Here is a 17,743-nt window from a genome sequence, read left to right as displayed (position 1 = left end):
CATTTATATATTTTCAAGTAACATTAAGATAGTCTGTCTATTACATTGGACAAAATATTTTTCTATTCACTTGAAATTAACAAAAATAAATAGAACAAAAGATGAAAATGCCATGATCTTTTATGTGCAAACCCTAAAGACTCAACACACACACACACACACACACACACACACTATTTAAAACTAATAAATAAGTTCAGTAAACTTCCAGCATACAATTCAGCATATAAAAACTTCTAATGCATAAGAAATAAAATCAAGAATTAATAAATAGGATGGATTCAAATCAGAAAGTTTCTTCTCAGTAAAGGAAACAATAAAGTGAGGAGATAGCCTACAGTTTGAGAGAAAATCTTTACCACATACAACTCTAATAAAGCATTAATCTCTAGGATATGTAAAGAACTCAAAAAATTAACACCAAAAAACCCCAAATAACCCAATGAATAAATGGGCTAAGGAAATGAACAGACACTTCACAGAAGAAGAAATACAATTGGTCAACAAATGAAAATGTGTTCAACATCTGTAGTAATTAGAGAAATGCAAATCAAAACTACTCTAAGATTTCATCTCAGTTCTGTCAGAATGGCAATCATCAAGGATATAGGCAACAATAAAGGTTGCCGAGGATGTGTTGAAAAAGGTACATTCATACATTGCTGGTGGGACTGCAAATTGGTGCAACCACTATGAAAAGCACTATGGAGATTCTTCAGAAAATTGGAAATGGAGCCATCATTTGTCCCAGCTATCCCACTCCTTGGTTTATGCCCAAAGGACTTGAAATCAGCATACTAATGATGCAGCAACATCAGTGTTTATAGCTGCTCAATTCACAATAGCTAGACTATGATACCAACCTAGGTGTCCCTCAATAGATGAATAGATAAAGAAAATGTGCTATATATATACTCAGTGGACTATTACTAAGCTTTAAAGAAGAGTAAAATTATGGCATTTGCCAGTAAATGGTTGGAGTTGGAGAATATCATTTTAAGCAAAATAAGCCAATCCCATAAAACCAAAGGCCAAATGTTTTCTCTAATATGTGGTTGTTAATTCACTATAAGGCGGGGGGGGGGGGAGTGGGGAAGTGATGGTAGGGGGAGGGGATGTGGGGATAGGAGAGATAGTAGAATGAGACAGACATTATTACTGTATGTATATATGTGACTATATAAGCAATATGATTCTGCAACATGTACACTCAGAAAAATGAGAAATTATATCAGATCTATGTACGATATATCAAAGTGCATAAATGCATTTTACTGTCATGTATAACTAATTAAAACATAAAAATTAAAAAAAATAAAAAAAGAATTATGCTGTAGAAGAGTTCTAGAGGATGGTAAATAAAAATAAGAAAAAAGGCAATAAAAATTAGTTGTATCACTGTAATCTAACAAGGACCTCTCTGAAAAGGATATTAGTATATTAGGGAAACAATAACATTTGGCAAAGCATCAAAAAGAATTCAATATTTAGGAATAAACTAAGGAGATCAGAGATTTGTACATAGAAAACTATAAAACAATGATGAAAGAAACTATAATTGACACAAATGGAAAATTGTAATGTTCATTGATTAAGAGACTTAATATTGTTACAATGTTCATACTACTCAAAGTGAACTATAGATTTGATATAGTCCCTATAAAAACCCCAGTGACATTTTTAAAAAAAATAGAATAATTCTAATACTGTTGTAAAACCATGTAAAACTATGATGACCTTGAATAGCCAAAAAAAAATTTAAAAAAATTAAAAAAGAAAAGAAAGTAACAAAGCTGGAAGCAACATGCTTTCTGATTTGAAAGTATATTATAAAACAATAGCAATTAGAATAGTATGGTACTGATGATAAACACATTTAGACCAATGAAATAAAATATAGAATATATGCATTAATTGTTCTACTGATTTTTGTTAAGGGTGTCAAGTACACAAAATTGGGAAAAGATAATTTCTTGAAATGGCAATGGGAAAAAAGAACATCCACATAAAAAAGAATAAAATTGAACACTTATCTGAATACTAGGCAAAAAACTAAATTCAAAATTGTTTGAAACCTTAAACATAAGACCTGAAATCTCTAAAACACCTAGAAGAAAGAAAAGGGGAAAAAAACTTCAAAGTATTAATCTTGTTAATTATTTCATGGCCATGACACCAAAATCACAGAAAATAAAGCAAAAGTATCTGAGTTGGACTATAGCAAAGTAAAAAGCTTCTAGAGAGCAAAGGAAACAGGTAACAGAGTGAAAAGTCAACCTGGGAGTGGGAACCACTATATTTGAAAACCATTATAGCTGACCAGGTTAATTTCCAAAATATGTGAGGAACTCCTACAGGTCATTAGCAAACAAACAAAAAAGCCCCCACAAGTAATATCCTACTTAAATAGATACATCTACAAAGAAGAAGTACAAATAAGCAACAGGTAAATATAAATGAATATCTGCTCAATATCACTAATTTTCAGAGGAACAGAAATCAAAACTGTGAGATATCACTTCACACCTATTAGGATGGCTATTATTCCAAAAATAAAGGAAAAGCATTGGGTAGGATGTGGTGGGACTGGCAATCTTATACACTGTTGGTGGGAATGCAAAATTATATATCAATGGAAAACAGTTTGGAGTTTCCTCAGAACTTAAAAAAAATAGAGATGCCACTCTGAAATTTTTCCCAAAATAATTAAAATCAAGGTATTAAAGATATTTTAGCTCCCATATATTTATTATAGCATTATTCACAATAGTTCAGGTGTGGAAACATACTAAATGTCCAATGACAGATGAGTGAATGAAGAAAATATACTAAATCCATATAATGGCACAATATTCAGCCAAATAGATGAGAGAAATCCTGCCATATGTGTCAACATGGATGTATCTTGATAATATTAAGTGAAATAAGCCAGTCACAGAAAGGCATATATTGCCTGATTTCTCTTTTATGATATAGACACAATAGTGAAACTCATGGAGATAGTGGGATGATGGTTGCAATTATCTGGGTCTAGAGGATGTGTGGAGCTCTTATTCAATGGGTATAAAGTTTGTGATAAGCAAGATGAGTAATATCTAGAGACTTGCTATGTAACACTGTGCATAATTAACAATTCTAATTATACAGTTAAAATTTGTTAAGAGCACAGATATTTTGTTAAGTATTCATACCACAATAGTATTTAAAAATAACAATGGAAGAGAATAAAATGAACCTTAAATAAGTCATGCTCAAGACAAAGAAATTTCTTAAAACATTGTTCATGAGACCATAGCATCTACCTTGCTCTTTTCTTCATTCTAGCTAATTATAGCAGATGTCATCAAATATGGTACTAGTTTACAGTAGTAAAATACCAAGTAATCTATAGTATTGCTGTTTGTGACAAGGAGACTTGTCACACCCAGGAACTTTGATTTTTCTAATTTTTAAAAGACATAGAACATAAAATGCCTTACAAATCCCTCCTTGTCTCATAGTTCATGCAATGGGTATTTGAGAAGACATTACCATGCACAACAAGCATTTGTTGAAGTTATAATTTGCATTGTAATTAGAAAGTGGTAAAAGACAGGGACTTTTTTTATCTTTAAAGACCTTATAATTAGAGATACAAATTGAGAAAGTATGGGTTGAGATGAAATTATATGTTTGAAAGCTTTGGGAATTCTAAGCTCAGGAGCAGTATATTATCCTAGCGCTTGTGAGCCCCTTGGTTTGATTTCAGCACTACAAAACAAAACAAAAAATTTAAAAATTATATTCTTTTTTATTTTTACAATGCATTTCTTGACATAACTTTCTATATACTACTCTTTCATCTTCAGAAGAAATCTGATCTGATAAATCAGCAGTAGTTTCTTCTATGTCTAGGTTCCATAGGACTTGCATTAAAAAACAATTTCTTCTGAATAAATAACCAAATTTCTCTAGTAGTGGAAATTCAGACACTATGAAGATACAGGTGGATGTATTTTGGGATCATTTTGCCTGTAACTTTGAACACATAAGCAACAATCTATTTTTCCTTATCTAATCTGCTTAATACAATAGGAATTATATATTTGTTTCACATTATTTTTTCTAATTTAAAACTTCAAGAAAAAATCGCCTGGTTAACTATTAAAATAAATACCAATTTTTAGAATTTTCTAAATTCTGGAAGTCAAGAAGAAGATAGGCAATCTGTAGACTTTGTAAATATTTTGAATATTTACTGTAATAAAACAAACTATTTATTAGAGCAAATGAAACCATTGTTTTGTTTATAAAATATTTCTTATTTTGAATATAACCATGTATTATATATTTAAACTATATCATTTTTATATGTATATATAATTTAGTATTCATAAACTACTAGTATTTAAACCTGCTAATGCACATACCATATTTTGAAAAGACTGAAATTCTAAATGTAATAGGAATTTTTAAAATTGTGATTTTTTCTTCCCAAAGGAAGCCATATAAAAAAATAAAGAAAAAGGAAAAATAATCAGAGCTTAGAATTATACAAGCATGAACAAATACAATATACATGTGAATATATTTGAATACATATTTACATTTATATGTAAAAATAAAGTTTTATTTTTTGATTGATGTATTGGTTTCATAAATATGTTTTTTGAATTACATCTTGGCGTTCAATCAGTTGTTGTATATGTGAATATGTATATGGGATTTGTTAAGAAGTGTGAATATTAAATACTGCATAATGCTGATCCAGAAAGCTTACAAACAAGTATTAGGAAATATGGGTATCTTTGTCATGTTTCAGTAAGGAGACCTAGGTTATGCTGAATTTAAAATTATTCCCAAAATATTGGTGATTTGAAAATTTACCATTGCCATAGTGAGATAAAAACATGGCAAATCATACACTGACTCTCAAGGTATTCATCAGGAAGTGACACATCATTTTCTCTCACATTGTGCTAGCCACCTCAAATCTCTTGGACATGCCCAAATTAAAAGAAGAAGAAAAGTACATCCTTTCTATGTGTCCCAAAGTAACAAAGCTGAAGACATCTAGTAACCAGTTATGATGGTTAAGTTATGTACCTGTCCCTTTCATCCTTTGCTCTTGCAATTGTCATTGCCATACTTTGATCATACTTCCCACCTCCAATTTCTTATCTATTTTCAAAACATTTCCACTGCTTTTGGAATTCCATTGTGTAGTAATCATTATTAATGTCACTCAAATTTTGCTACTCCCTTCTCATTTAAAATCTGGGTCTCTCAAAAGAAAATTTCTTATCTTGTTATCCTGATGGTATTTATTGTTACATTTCCCATAGTGACAAATAGAAATACATTTGTTATTATCCCTGTGTTACTTTCACATATTGATATTTAAAAGATTAAAAAAAAATTAAAACATGCATGCATGCACATAAACACAAAATTTTTAAAAATCCCAAATAAAAACAGTGACAAATATAAAACTCTTTCACCACTTTTTAATCTGTCACCTTGGGCTCTTCTATTATCTGACTCTTTTTCCTGAACTATTTTTCACCAGATGGTCTTCTGTGACTCTTAAAACATACAATTTCACTACAATTATATCCACTTTGTTTCAAATTATTAGCGCCCTCTTCTATTCATATTTTACCTATTCTAGATCTTACACTCTCAAATTCTTTCTTTTCTGTCTAACATATGGAAAATTTCAACTTCAATGAAATACAGAGGTTTCTCTTCACTACTTAATATGTTTGAACTCTAAATCCTGGTTTCTAGCCCTAGTATAGTTCCCAATGTGCCTAGCAGTAATTTTGTATGATTTTTGCCAGTATCTTGCATTTTCCCCCAATAACTATTTCAAATCTCACCAAAGCTTCTGGTCCCTACCTACCACTTTTTAATTCATTTCCCCTTATAATTTCACAAATTTAATGTTTTCCTCCTCTTCAGAGATAGAGTAGAAACCTGGCTCATCATTACAAATGAAGGTATTTCTGCATCTGTCTTTGATTCCTGCCCTCTGTTAATCTAGAAAGTAAGTGAAAATCATTCTCTAAGCTTCATTTTCTCTCTGTACACATGGCTCATATAATCATTATTTCTCCAAGTAGCATATTTCATGCTTTCCTGAAACATTTTCTATTACCATTACTCATAGTCAAGATTCTTTATTCTATAGAAACACCATTTTTGGCGGTATGCCTTCTATCAACTATCATAGTTTCTTAATTTCAGTTTCGCAGAATCATCTACACACATATGCATGTACCCTTTCCCTCTCTTTTAATCTTCTGACATGTCACTACTTACTCCATTTATGCAATCCATTTTGCCAACCTTCCGTTTTACTGCTTATGTTTTTGTCAAGCTAGGCAGGGTTTCCTATTTTACTAAATCTAATAGCCTTGGTTTTTCACTGTGCTTCTTTCACTCTATCATCCATTGCCCAGTCTGGAAACATCTTGCCTGGTGGTTTTCCTGTATCTCTGACTCTCATTCATAGTTTTTCCTTCATAAGACTGCTTTCTTTTGGGGGCCAGGGGATACTGGGGATTGAACTCAGGTGCACTCTACCAGTGAGCCACATCCCCAGCCCTATTTTGTATTTTATTTAAAGACAGGGTATCATTGAGTTGCTCATTGCCTCACTTTTGCTGAGGGTGGCTTTGAAATTGTGGTACTCTTACTTCAGCCTCCCGAGCCACTGGGATTACAGGTATGTGCCACTGTGCCCAGCAAAACATACTTTTTTTTTTAATAAAGCATTAAATATGCTTTAGCTCCAGGATTGTATTCTGTATCCTTTTCTATTTTTCTCTGCAAATTCTTATTACTATCATGACATATTCTTCTGTGCCTTCAAATATTCATATACCAAATTGCTTTAAATCTACATTTCCTCATCAGACTTTTCTTCTGATATCATAATTTAGTTATACAAAAGTTGCTCAAATTTCCACTTGAATTTTACCTTTTTGTTACAAATGTAAACAAAACTGAGCTCATATCTTTTTTTTTGTATGTCCTTCTTTTTCCTATGGACCCACCATCCCCACCTCCATATGTGACTTCTTAATTTCCTTTTACCTCTTTATGAAACAAGTTACTAGACATTATTAAAACATCAGGTATTTAGTTCACTTTCTTCCCTGTTCATGTGCTGTAACTCAGTTCAGGACCTTATAATGTCCACAGAGGCTTTCATATTTGTTTTGTGACTGGTCTTTGTCCCTTTTTACAAGTCTTTTTCCACACTGCTGCTAAAATGACCTTTGTAAAAGTGAATAACATTTTCACATTTTCCTATGCTGATAGTTCTTCAGCGTCTCTTGACCTTCAGGATAAAGTTCTAGTACTTTACCATAGCATAAAGGCCCTTTGCGTTTTTTGTCTCTGTTGAACTCTTAAGCTTCATGTTTTACAATTTTTCTCCTTGTAATTCATATTTTAACAATTTAAAGTCACATTTTAGTCCTGAGCAAGGACACATTTTAAGAGCATCCTTCTATTATATTCGATATCAATTTCCTAGAATATGTTCTGCATTGTTTCTTCACCCCTGTTCTTTAATCATCTCTCTAGGTTTTATTCATAATAAGAGATCCTTTCCTGATATGTCTAATTGGATTAGTCTCCATTCTTCTCTGATGATTTACAATTTCAGGTTGCTAATCATTCCAATTGGAAGTTTTCTGAGGACATGATATGTAATTCATCATTGTATTCCTGGATCCTACAGTAGTGCCTTCTGGTAGTAACAAATGTTTCTAGCTTTTGTTGAATAAATGAGAGATAATTTAGTATCTAATCAAACTTGTTTAATTTGTTTCAATAAAATAGTCTTTATGTTTTAGTCAGTTTTGCATTGCTATGACCAAAAGACCTGACAAGAACAACATAGGAAGAAAAGTTTATTTTGGCTCATGGTTTCAGAGGTTCAGTCTATGGTAGGCTGACACTGTAGCTCTGGGCCCAAGATGATGCAGAACATCATAATGAAAAGGCGTAGCAGAGGAAAGCAGCTCAGGATGGCAACAGGGAAGCAGAGAGAGAGCTCCTCAGAGAGGAAATATAAACCTCAAGGTCAAAGGCCTATACTACTTCCTCCAACTATACCCTACCTGCTTACAGTTACCACTTAATTAATCCATATAAATGGATTAATCCACCCATCACATTACATTTCTCATAATCTAATCATTTTACCTCTGAAAATTCCTGCATTTTTTTACACAGGAGCTTTTGGGAAAACACCTCATATCTACACCATAACACTTTAAAAAACTGTTTTCTTATGAAAATATTATATATCACTCAACTTTAATGAAATACAGAGGTTTTTCTTATGAAAATAAGAAGGTTTTTTCTTATGAAAATATTATATATCACTCTCAGCTATAATTTATTTAAGCAATTGATGAGACATCTTAGGCTGAATCTGAAGGAACTCAGGCACAGACTTCCTATGTTCTCCTCAAACACTACCCCCAATGCACACATTCAGAGCAGTCACACAGAGTGCATTCCTTTCTCCAGCTGCAAAATACAACACATGTGCCAGAGTTCTACTCAGGAAAGCCTACTTGAGACCCACAGCTCACGTTTTTATTGGAAGTTAGTCCTGTAATGAAAAGATGTTATATTTAGCCATATTAACGAGAAATAAACAAAAACTTTAAAAGCGTATTATTGAGAAGTTATAATAATAACCTTGATAACTACACAGTATTTTCTTAATTTTAAATAATAATTCTAAAATGACAGAGAACTTTAAGTTTCTCAAATAGAAAAAAAAAACTGATTGTAAGAGGTAGAAGACAGGGAGAGACAAAATTTATTAGTCACCAATGTCTTTTTCTCTGTTTTTACATTAACTGTATGCACATAAGTTTCTTGAATACTTATCAATTCATTAAATTCTCCAACTATATATTCCTCTTCAATGATAAATTGTATTTATTATACTAACATAAATCTTTGACTAGTTTAAGTACTTAAAAACAGATAAGTTACAACAGTGTGTAGAGCTCCCTGTGAAAGCTCCTTTCCTCACTTCCTTTTAAGAAAAGAGCCAATCTCTTTTGCTGTGTGCTACCTGAAAAAGAAGGCACACTTTGTGCATGAGCATGGAGTGCAGGCATAGCAGAGCTCAAGATCTTTTATAGGAGAAAGACCCTCAAATAAAGCACCATAATGTCTTAATCCTGATATCCATGCTCTCTAGTACTGTGCTTCAAATGTCACATGAACCCAATCAATTTTTATTTATCATATACAAATTTTAAAAAATATAGAAGAAAAAGCTTTTCTCACTTAGTAACTTTATAAACTATGATATATCACTTAACTCTGGGAATCTCAATTTAATTATCTGTCAATCATTAATAATTGCTCTCAGATTTTTCTGGAAAATTTGAACATGCCCAATATTGTTTTCTTTTTCTTTTTTTTAAATATTTATTTATTTATTTATTTATTTATTTATTTATTTAATTTATTTTTTATTAGTTGTTCAAAACATTACAAAGCTCTTGACATATCATATTTCATGCATTAGATTCAAGATGGTTATGAACTCCCAATTTTACCCCAAATACAGATTGCAGAATCACATCGGTTACACATCCACATTTTTACATAATGCCCTATTAGTAACTGTTGTATTCTGCTACCTTTCCTATCCTCAACTATCCCCCCTCCCCTCCCCTCCCTTCTTCTCTCTTTACCCCATCTACTGTAATTCATTTCTCTCCTTGTTTATTTTCCCATTCCCCTCACAACCTCTTATATGTAATTTTGTATAACAATGAGGGTCTCCCTCCATTACCAATCAATTTCCCTTTTCTCTCCCTTTGCCTCCCACCTCATGTCTCTGTTTAATGTTAATCTTTTCTTTCTGCTCTTCCTCCCTGCTCTGTTCTTAGTTGCTCTCATTATATCAAAGAAGATATTTGGTATTTGTTTTTTAGGGATTGACTAGCTTTACTAAGCATAATCTGCTCTAGTGCCATCCATTTCCCTGCAAATTCCATGATTTTGTCATTTTTTAGTGCTGCGTAGTGCTCCATGGTGTATAAATGCCACATTTTTTTTTATCCATTCATCTATTGAAGGGCATCTGGGTTGGTTCCACAGTCTAGCAATTGTGAATTGTGCTACTATAAACATCGATGTGGCAGTATCCCTGTAGTACGCTCTTTTAAGGTCTTCAGGGAATAGTCCGAGAAAGGCAATAGCTGAGTCAAATGGTGGTTCCATTCCCAGCTTTCCCAGAAATCTCCATACTGCTTTCCAAATTGGCCACACCAGTTTGCAGTCCCACCAGCAATGTACAAGAGTACCCTTTTCGCCACATCCTCGACAGCACTTGTTGTTGTTTGACTTCATAATGGCTGCCAATCTTACTGGAGTGAGATGGTATCCCAGAGTTAAGTGATATATCATAGTTTATAAAGTTACTAAGTGAGAAAAGCTAAGATTCAAATGAAATCTAGCTAAGGCTTTACACCTAAAAAATACTATAATATTCACAAAGTCTTACACCTAATACATTATGAGGCAAGGCTATTACTTTATTGGCTTCTCCATTTAATATTTTCATTTTAGAAACATTTTATTAGTTGAAATAATAGTATTTTTGATGATAAATATATAAGAAAATATTCAACACCTTCAACATCCACAATGTTCAATAGAAACCATGTAGAGTTTTTATACCTTTATATCAGATTTTTAGAAAAAGCATTTATAATCTGATAGTTAAGATCATTTTTTAAATTGTGCTACTATAAACATTGTTTGCTGTATTCTTGTAGTATGCTGTGATGCCCGTCAGTATATTAATTGATAAAGAAAATGTTCTTTTTATACAAAATGGGATAATGCTCATCATTAGAGAGAATGAAATCATGGCGTATGCAGGTAAATGGATGGAGCTGAAGAATATTATGCTAAGTGAAGTAAGCCAATCCCCCCAAACCAAATGCTGAATGTTTTCTCTGACACAAAATTTCTGATATGCAATGGAAAGGAGGGAGAAGCATGAGAGGAATAGAAAAACTATAGATAAGGCAGTGGGGAGGAAAGGGAAGAAAGGGAGCATGGGGATAGGAAAGTGATGGAATGAGATGGATGTCATTATCCTAAGTACATGTATGAAGACATGAATGGTGTGACTCTCTTGTGTACAAGAGATATGAAAAATTGTACTCTATTTGTGTAATATGAATTACAATGCATTCTACTGTCTTTTATAACAAATTAGAATAAAATCTAAAAATTATGTTATAAAAGATTGTGAGCAAATTCAGAGGAAATAAAATATTTAAATACAAAAATAAAAAAGCATGTTTATATATGTTGAAATGTTTTATATATTCCATTGTGGAGTTTGTAATACTCAAGAATAACTGTAACATATTATGAAAAAAAGCAAATACTTTTGAAGCAACTAAAATATATTAATTTATTTAAAAAGTAATATATTGTCTCATTTAAATCTATTCTTTGAGTGAGAGAGAGAAAAACAGAATACAAAGAGTGATTAAGAAAGTAAAACAAAATAGGTAGAAGTGGAAAACTAAATATACAAATGAAGAAAGAAGTCTTAAAGTACTAGAGAATCCATGCTAAAAATAAGAAAAGTAGTGAATGCATGATAAAACTGTGAAGAATGACAGATTATTTATCCTCTGATAAATCTCTGAAAACTTATTTTCTTGGGATAAAGATAACATATGAAACTATTTCTCACAAGTTTAGACACGATTTTGTAATTACTTATTCATGAAATTTTGTTAAATAATATCAATACTAGATACTTCCTGGAATTTTTCTCCAAGTCGATGAAATCTTATATATATTTTAGAATATGTATGTGCATGTGCACTCTAGAACACTATGTATAAATTTATATACGTTTTATCTAAGGTTAACTTTTATATGTATGTGGAATAATTTGATTCTTTCATATTTTTCTAAATATAATGGTAAATAAAATATTTTTGTAGAAAATAAAAAAAGAAGAAAAAGCACATTGCCTTGTACAATGTGGTAAAATATTGCCAATTCAACATAAATCAATTTTTTTCAGAGAAATATAGGCAAATTGGGGAATTTTAGTGTGTTTTTGCACTTCTCTGAGTAAACTGGAATTTAAAAAATATATCCCAAATATTTTTATTACATATGTATGTATTATGTGTAAGTACAGGTATATAAATTTAAAAATCAAATCCCTTTTAATAAATTATCTTCATTTCAAAAGCCACATTAGAAATTTTGAATTGACATAATAAAATATTTAAGAAAATATTAAAAATTGTTATCTATATAAATTATTTTTCATAAAGAAGAGAGGCATTGATTTTATTCTTACTCAACACCAAGCACCAGGCTAAATGTATTATAAGCAGTATCTCAGTAGTAGTTCCATTTAAGATGAACATCTATAATAAAAATAAAATAAATAAATAATTTCTTGTATGTTGCAAAACTAGCAAGTATGGATCCTGGATGCCTAAATAAGTTGGACTGACTCAAAAGCCCAGATGGAGGGTTTTATTGGATTTACATCTGCAAGTCTGTGAGTATGGCTATGTCAGTGAGTTTTTAGATCACTTAAAGAAGAACAGGATCACCTGTGTGAAGTTCAAGTACTTAAGGCAATCCTTTAAAATGTTGTGGGTATTTTAAAACATGATGATGGAATAGTTGGATGGCCATATGTCAAGAAACTGAAATGGCTCTTAACCTCTATTTTACATCATATACCAAAATCACATCTATGTTGATGATTGATCTAAATATATAAAAAGTCCAGAAGAAAGTGCATATAATTTTAGATTTGATGTCCAAAACACACTCAATAAAATAAAAAAGTTTTAAGTTAGACTGTATTAAATTTTTGCTATGTGAAAGATACTATTAAAGTTATTTTTAAAAAGCCATAAAAAGATAATATTTGCAAATAATATTTTTTATAAACACTTATCTCTAGATTATATAAAAAACTCCAAATACTGAATAATAGGAAAACAAACATTCCCCACACACTGGCAAATTAAACAGACATTCCACTAAAGAAAGACACATGGAAAACAAGTAAATATATACAAATGCTCAACATATTAATCACATGGAAATGCAAATTAAATCCACAATGAGATAGCACCTGTAAGAATATTTAATTTTTTAAAAAAAAATGGTAATAGAAAATGCAGATGAGGATACAAAGCTATTGAAATTGTATATGTGTTGCTAATAGGAATGCAAATAGTATGGAAGACAGTTTGACAGTTTTATATATATATATATATATATATATATATATATATATATATATATATATTATATAAAGTTGAAGTTATACCTACCATTTAATCAGTAACATATAATCCCCCTCTTAGGTATCTAAGAGAAGTAGAAACTTGAGTTCACACAAATTAGCTTGTCCATAAATGTTTATACAATCTTACTTTCTAATTATCAAAAACTATAACTAATTCATACAAACTTCAACTGCGAAATGGATAAATGACCCACTGGAACATACATAAAATGGAATTCTCCTCAACAGCAAAAAGGATGGACTATTGATTCACACGATAATACATATTAATCATAAATACATTTTGCTAAGGGAAAGCCATAAGCTATTGAATGCTACACATTACCTAATTGCATTTTGTGACACTCTTTAAAAAGTCAAAACTGTAGGGTAGAAAGCTGATTAGGAGATTTTTTGAAGGTGTAGTGCAATGGAAGTTCAGAGAAGATAGAATTGTACTATATGTGACAGTTGTGATTAGCTCCATTTTTCAAACCTATATAACCCCATACCACAAAAAACGAAGTTTGTGTATGTGAATTAAAAAGATCAATCAGAATGTTGAGGGAAGATGGAATGCAGATATCAAAAAATGGCTCTAAATATATTAAGAATAAATCATAGGATCACACTTAAGGTGATAGGGAAAAAAATGAGTCTATCAACATCACTTTGGAAAAGTGAAATTTTACTAAATATCCTAAGATAAACAGAAACAAATAAAAATAGTGCATAAACACCGCACTCCAGTTGATTAATTTGCTTTTAAATAGGGCATAGGTCTGAAATTAATTTACTTGTTCATAAGAGCTGAATAAGTCAGTAACTATAGATAACAATAAGTTCTATTGTGGAAAAAATTCTACAAATAAGGAAATGAGGAAGAGTGGAATGAATCTTGTGATATTGACTTGGCACTACTAAGTGTGAAAATGGAATTATATTTTTAAAATTTATATAAAATTACAGTATTAAGTTCAAATATGTGATTTGGTGCACATGCACATATATCCTATTTCTGTACACTGGTAGGTGCTAGAAGTAGTGACCATTCAATAGCAACGAGCACATCTAGCATCCAAATCTAGTTTTTGAAATTCTGTTCTCCAATGAAAGGAACTAGGGCTCCTGGAAAATTTGCTTGTTTTAGGGTTATAGAGGAGACAATATTGAGCTGAGCCAGATCACAAAAAATACAAGATTTACCTGGAGAAACTATCACATCAGTAAAGTAAAGAGATGAAAAAATATGTATTTATATACGGCATATCTAAAGGACTCAGGAGCCAAAATGAAAGAGTACCTAGTGGATAAAGTTGGAATTAATTGAGCAATAAAATAGCCATAGAGCATGGGAGTAGAATAACAAAAAATCCCTATGAACTCCTGATGACTCTTATAAATAAACAAAAGGGAAAGAAATGTCCAAATTTTCTTACAGAAGAGCCTCAATTAATATATATATATATATATATATATATATATATATATATATATATATATATATATAGAATGAATAAGGAAGATAAAAGAAATCATCATTACAACACTGTATTATAAATTTTTGCATGGCAAAAGCCTCCTATGAACCCTAAGAATAGAAGATGAAAATTTAGATGCAATCAGGATATTTACAAAGTTTTATATTATCTTTCCCTAAATATTTCAAATTTAGAATATGTCAGAATTTCATTTTTAAAAAAACTAGTAAATTGACAATCGAGAATCTTAGAAGATTGTATCCTTTCCCATGAGATCCCCAGAAACACTTATTTACACTCTCTCTCCCTAATGTGAATGCAAGTGTAGTAACCACTATAACTGACTTTCCTCAAGACTGATCACTGAATTGACTCTTTTTTTTCCTAATACCTTATTCTTTTCTGTTCTTTTCTGCTAGTCTTTTGATACTTCTAGTTAAAACATAATTGGAATTTTAAGTTAAAGTGTTTTCTAGAACGTTTCTCTTGTTAATATTTTCCTGTTGATTTTTATACCATATGCACACTCTCCCTTCATAAGAATAATGGCATCTGATTCTCAGTTAAATCTGTGTGTGTTATAGTATGGAACCGAAGCTAGGTTGCATCTGCAGCTATAATGCTTCAAACTTTCTGTTCTTCCTGTAGGAGAAAGATGCAGCTTTATACAGTATCCTTGCTTCAAGTCATGGTATGCCTGGCGACTACAAAAGGGAAAGTTATATAGCAATCCAATATTTCCTAACACAATTTATCCTGGCTTTCTGAAGGTATATCTTTCAGTTGTTTCTTGATTACCCACTGGTGGCAGGTGGGAGCTTCACAGCTGTTTGATTCAGTGGCTGTTATATCTATTCTTTGAGAACACAATTGGCAGTTTGGCAGTCAGCATTCTTAAATGATCAGTGGAGCTCAAATAGGATCTTTTTTATGCAGCTCTTTCATGAAAACTTCAGCATGTGTGCCAGCTAAAAAATATCATATATAATGAGCCCTGAACTTTAAATCTAGTGAAGTCTAATTGCCTCTCTTTGGAATACTATTGCCACCAACTATAACAGCACTTTTGTAGTTCCTTACATAAGCAGAAGGATTTCAAATTAGACTGCCTTAATCACATTGAGAAATCACAGAGTAGAGGACATTAATATTTTTCTAGCAGACATACTGCTTCCTATTCAAACCTGAATTCCTGTTCCCTTTAAGGATTTGCCTTTTTTTTCTGACAGTATTTTAGTTTTTTTAGCTAGGATAGCTCTTGCATTAAGATTGACATGATGTCTGAGCAATTCAAAATTGTGTGATGTGTGGTTAGAGCCATCATGGTAAGCAGGTGCGATGCAATTTAGCATCATGGGAACTCAACAATCCCTTTGTCTTTCAATAGTAAAAGCAGGGCACATGGTTAGTTCCTGACAAAACCAAGAGATCATTTTATTTTGAGGTGGAGAGAGGTTATGGGGTAGGCAGTAAAATGAATTGGAAAAAGAAATGCAATATGAAGAAGAAAACACAGATTTTAGTACATGGTTCTCCATCACTCGGTCATTTCAAATTTTCAAATCACAGTTTGTTTCTTTGTAAAATGGTAATAAAAGGAACCATCCTCTTTACCTCACAGAAATGTGCCAGTCATGAACTCAAGAAAGATACTGTGTAAAATGTAAAGCTCCAAAAAATTTTAAATTAATACCACTCCAATTTCTCTGAGAATTGACATGTTTCTGGCTCCTACTTCTATGTTGTCATCTTTGGTAGTTTTCACCAAATATTTCTGAGTGACCAAACTTTCTGAGGCAATAGTACTTACTGTATGGCATTCAAATACAATCACTCTCAATTATTAGCAAAATTAAATGTATTCAGAAATGTACTAATAAGAATAATTCCAATATTCTCTTATGTATAGTCAGGAGCAAATTTTAATTAAGATTTCAAATAGTTTTGGGAGTCATTTAGAGCATGAGGCATAACATGGGTTTTTAGTACCATAAAATTTGAGCTGGTTTGTTAAGTATGTAGAATGTAGAGAGTTCAAGATATATATTACATTTAAAGCAATATTCAATTCCTTTGGCTCTGGGATAAAATAATAATCACCATATCCCTGAGATCTTCCTTGTGCCTTTTTTTAGTTATAGATTTCTTTTCCCTCACCCCTAACTCTTACTTTTCTTTTTCTGGTTTCATTTGCCTCCCAGTCATCTATAATTATCTCACCTTGTATTCATCTATCTCCTTTAACATCTGTTTAGACTATTGGAAGATGAGAGAGTTTTTCTGCTTTTGTTACTGTATACTTCCAACATCTACAGTAGTACCTGGCATAATAGTCTCTCAGAAATATTTAAGAGAGTGAAAAAGGGCTAGAAAAAACAGTGTTTAATATAATTTTTATCACCAGTTCTCCCCTCCCACTTCTCCAACCCCACTCCCTCAACTAAACAAATCTCATCAAGTTTTCATAGAAATCTTAATAATGACAAAATTTATTCTAATTCTTTGAGACTTAATCAGTATTTTGTTAAGGAAACATATAAGGCTCACATCACTTATGAAAATGCGATCACTTTCAGTTTTGTACAATTTGCAAACTTATAAACAAAGCTGCTTTTGCTACACATAGCTTAGTAATACAGACAGCCATAACGTGTGGGCAGGATCTAGCCACTGAATTCATTATTTTCTAGACTTTCCCAGAAGGAAGAACTCTCTGTATTACCTCTCCATCTCAATGAACTCTGTATTCTTCACTCTTCATCTAAGACAGCCTTTGAATTCTGAGTCATCCTTCTCTGGTCAAGCCATAATTGGAATATAGGTCACAATCCTGCTCACCATAATTTCAAAAGGAAATTAACGTTTTGTAGGAAAACAAAGATAGTCCATGTTTAATGTGTATAAAACAAAACAAAAAAGGAAATCAAACAAACAAATATTA

General features: G+C 31.6%; 1 protein-coding gene across 14 annotated transcripts in view; it reads left to right on the top strand.

The window, feature by feature from the left end:
* Ptprd (protein tyrosine phosphatase receptor type D) overlaps positions 1-17,743 on the top strand; it is a 2,207,759-nt gene that overhangs the window by 107,781 nt on the left and 2,082,235 nt on the right. The gene's annotated exons all lie outside the window — the stretch shown is intronic.

Source organism: Marmota monax, unplaced genomic scaffold, assembly GCF_021218885.2.
Source record: "Marmota monax isolate L192 unplaced genomic scaffold, Marmota_monax_Labrador192_F-V1.1 WCK01_AAM20220418_F8-fsc00124, whole genome shotgun sequence".
Taxonomy (NCBI): domain Eukaryota; kingdom Metazoa; phylum Chordata; class Mammalia; order Rodentia; family Sciuridae; genus Marmota; species Marmota monax.
The sequence above is the reverse complement of the archived record's forward strand: the minus strand, read 5'-3'. Positions and strand labels throughout refer to the sequence as shown.